Source organism: Glycine soja, chromosome 12, assembly GCF_004193775.1.
Source record: "Glycine soja cultivar W05 chromosome 12, ASM419377v2, whole genome shotgun sequence".
In the NCBI taxonomy this organism is placed as follows: domain Eukaryota; kingdom Viridiplantae; phylum Streptophyta; class Magnoliopsida; order Fabales; family Fabaceae; genus Glycine; species Glycine soja.
The window spans coordinates 11,650,052-11,654,291 of NC_041013.1; the positions used below are offsets into that span (position 1 = coordinate 11,650,052).

The window sequence follows — 4,240 nt, forward strand, 5'->3', positions numbered from 1 at the left end:
AGAAAATAAAATACGAAAATTTGTGATCAAACACGTGAGAATAGGAGAAAAGAAAGTGAGTTAAAAAAATGAAAAAAGAAATATGATAATGCAAAACTCTTTTCCACTCACACATATATATAAATATTATTTAATCAAATATATATTTTTGAATCAATCAAGTAATATATATATATATATATATATATATATATATATATCATTAATTTAAGATTTAAGGGAATGACTAAATCAATTTAATAAAATAAAATAAATAAATATAAAATCTGTATTAATTAATTAAATTATCTGAGAGAAATGATATGAGAATGTTTAATATTTGATATTATTTAATATTAAATTTTCTTTTATATATATAAAAGTTAGGATGAAGTACTAATGATGATATTAATTATGGCGTGCACTAGACGGATTACAAAGGTGACCCTGGTGTCTCCTAAATCCAAATCTTTAATTAAAAAAAAAAGAAAAAAAGTACTACTATATGTTACGTAAACGAGTATACTTACTGTACTCACATAAAAAAGTTTGGAAATTTCCTCTTTCATGTCCCTCACACTAGTTAATGTTGGATGCCGCCGGCAACATCGCTCCGCAGTCCACACTAATATTATTCAATGTTAGGGGGCAAATGATACAATTTTGTCTCCTTGTCTACAATGTAATTGAGGATCATGCCATATTAGACGATTAAGTATGTTATTCACATTTTAACAATAGTAATATTTTATTTGTTTTTCTTTTTATGGGTAATAATTAAAAAAATTTAAAAAAAATGAATGTGTTTACTAAATAAGATAATTATCATTATCATATTACTGATTAGGATTTAGAATATTAGTTAAAAAATTAAAAAAATTATTTATTACATAATTATATGAAAAAAATTACAAATATCATAATTTTTTTCCTTCAAAAAAATATTTTGACTTAAATGTATTTTTTATATATGAAAAATAAATTATTTTTATATTATTATTTTAAATTCACTTTTAATCAATTAATTATCTGAAATTTTTTTAGTAATATATATATGTTAGTCTCATTTTAAGTGATAATATGATAAATTAAATATTACATCATCAACCCTGATCACTCTTACATTCATTGTTGTATTATTTTTTATTATTTAAATTATTTAAAAAATTCAATTATCTTTCTTTTCTTCTCCAGTAAAAACCATTACTATCGCACCACCATGGATTCTGCTATGTCACCATCGCTAACCGTGCCGTCAACTACCACCACAGCACCGTCAACATAAATCAACCCCTTCTCCAACCAAAATCACCACTACCGCACCACCACCTCCAACCTCGCCGTCAAGGGGAAGAAAGATAATTGTGTAGAGGTTCAAAACCTTACTAGCTCAAAAATAAACGAGTTATAAACCTCAAAACCAATCGCAAAATTCAACCGATTTCCATCAGAGGTTCAATAGGAAATCACAAAAAGATCAAATTCTTTTTTTTCCTTCCTGATTCCTCATGCCTGAACCAGGTCTCAGAGTCAAACCAAGACTTTTCAGAAAACACAAGACCTTGAAGAAATGAAGATCAACTGATCACATATCTCCTTGAATTGATTACATGATTTTTTTTTCATAGTTGTCATGTTCTAATCTATGCTATATGAAAATTTGTTGATGAGGAAAAAGGAAGGAGGAATTCCCTGCAAACTAGACTCCAATTAGCCTACAAAAGGAAATAAATCTTCAGTCAGAGAAAATGAAATTCAATCAAAGAAAAAAAAAACTCAAACAATCACTTCTAATAACAATCAGAAAAATGGAAAATGTCTAGTTTAATTTCTCAACAATGAAGAAATATTCATTCAGATTAAAATTAAGTAATGCACTGTGCCTCACTTAAGTAATTTTCTTCTTTCCGATAACCTCAGCAAACGAGTAAAGCTGGAAGAGGTAAAGGCACAATAACATAACTCTCGATTTTCAATATCCGTAGAATCATACAGAAAAACCGAAACTCGGAAGAAGAAGAAAAAAAAACATAAACGAAACAATCGTTTCAATCAAGGCGAAACGGAGACGAGATATTTTTACATGAAGTTCTTCATACAAAAAAAAAAAAAAAAAAAACTACCTATGCGGACAAAAATAGTAAAATTCATGAGGCAAATCTTAGAAAAAAAGACATGGATAAATAATAATTTTTGTTTTAGAATAGAATAATGATAAATTTTAAAGAACTTAAATTTGTTGACGTTTTACACATTTAAAATAATTATTTATTTAAAATATAATTTGTGATAATATTAGATGATAATGACAAAATTAAGTTAAGTCTATTTTTTTAAAAGATTAAGTTAATAGTTCTAAAATTTTATTCAAATTTTTTATTTTAATTTATGTGTGTTTTTCCTTTTTTAAGCATAGTAATATTATACTTTGCAATAATTAAAAAAAAATTATATTATATTTTAAATAAATAATTATTTTCGTTCTTATATTTTCGTAGGTTCTTTTCACTAATTGATTTGTCGCACTTTTTTATTCCGTGAGACTAAAATTTTGAATTTTTAGGACTTTACAAATGCAGAGTTAAAAATAACTATTTATGCAAAGAAAAAGCAGAAAAAAGTATATGAAATGAAAGGAATTAAAGCGAGCAGAACGCTTACAGAGAGTGGTGTGAAATCGAAGAGGACGCTCATGTGCGATGACGGTGGTATAAGAAATTAAGCGCCATTGTACAGATTTTCCCAGAGAATTGAAGATTTTCTCACGTTCCTACTTTTCTGAAGAAGAAAAAACTCAACTCAGTGAGTTAGTGTCTCGCGGAATGCAAAAAATTAAGGCCGGACAATGTCAAAAATACGGTTTCGAAATGAAATAGAATCTGTCCGTGGGAGGTGCAGTGGTGGCGGTCGACGACCTGGTCAGCAGTGGTGGTGTGGGTTGGATGGAGGTGGTGACACCGTGGTGGTAGTTTTTATTAAAGAAGACAAAGAAAGATAATTGAAATTTTTAAAATAATTTAAATAATAAAAAAGTAGTGACAAAATGTTAATAATTAAATTAATTACGTTGACAATAAAATACTAAGTTAAAATATAAACAAAATTTAAGATAATCAAAAATAAATTTAAAATAATAATTTAAAAATAATATATTTTCAAAATATAAAAAACATATTTAAATTAAATATTTGTAATTTAAATTTCTTAATCAATATCTTTAAAACACTCAATAACCTTTAATTTTTGTTATCATGGTTATAAAGTGATTGAAGGATAAGCAAGTAAATAAATTGGCGGTGGTTCTGAGTCGTGACGGCATAGCATATACATATAGCCGGCCACAACAGGCAACAGCGTCTGATTTTGGCGCACCGCGTCACGTGGCGCTTTAGCATGCAAAGCTTGTCTGGGTCCCACACCGCGCTTAACGTGTTACGCGTGGCCAGCTCTGGCGGCCAAACAGAAACTTCCCTCACTTCTTCTCACTCTGCGCCGTATATGCTTCAGCTCCTCACTCACACTCACCACCACCCACTCTCCGCGCGTCACTTATCTTCTTCTAACCACTAACCACTATAATTTCAATAATATTCTCTTCCAATTTAAGCAAAATAAAGTAAAACATTGTGTTGTTTAGCTGGATAAAAATAAAACAAATTCTATAAATCAATACTCCAGTATTTTTTTACTATTTATTTGAGTAAAAATAAATGTTAAATATGTTTTTATTCTTTAAATTTGGATAATTGTTTTTTTTCCTTCAAAAATAAAATTATTCTTGTTAATCCCTCAAATTTTTGAAAAAATATTTTTATTCTATCTTTACTCATTATATTTATGGTTTCAGAATTTATGATCTTTTTAATGAAAAAAAAATATTTTTAATCTAATTTTCAAAAAAAAAAAAGTTTTAAATCATCAAAATATTTGATTCATATAAATTGGTGGTCCTTTTTTATATATTTTGATAATTTTAAAGAATAAAAATGAAAACATAAATATTAAATTGTGACTAATTTTTTACATAGTTTGACAAATTTAAAATTTTACAAATTGAAATTAAATTTTAAAAAATTTGACCGTAAAAAATTGTGACAACATCAATGTGAAATAAAGAAACTAAAAATAATTTTTTAAAAGTTTGAGAACTAATAAAAAAAATTTAAGAACTAAAATAATAATTACTTAAAGATTAAAAATATATTTAACTCTAATTAAATAAAAAATTATATAAAAATATTTTTATACCAATTAAAAGTCT

The 4,240-nt window shown here is 26.6% G+C and overlaps 1 long non-coding RNA gene across 1 annotated transcript; it reads right to left on the minus strand.

Annotated features, from left to right (window-relative positions):
- Positions 1–1,165: 1,165 nt before the first annotated feature.
- Positions 1,166–3,039, minus strand: LOC114379705. Its single transcript, XR_003659567.1, has 2 exons — positions 2,641–3,039; positions 1,166–1,694 (listed from the first exon to the last, which is right to left on the minus strand). It is a non-coding gene; the product is annotated as an uncharacterized LOC114379705 (long non-coding RNA).
- Between the last annotated feature and the right edge of the window lie 1,201 nt (positions 3,040–4,240).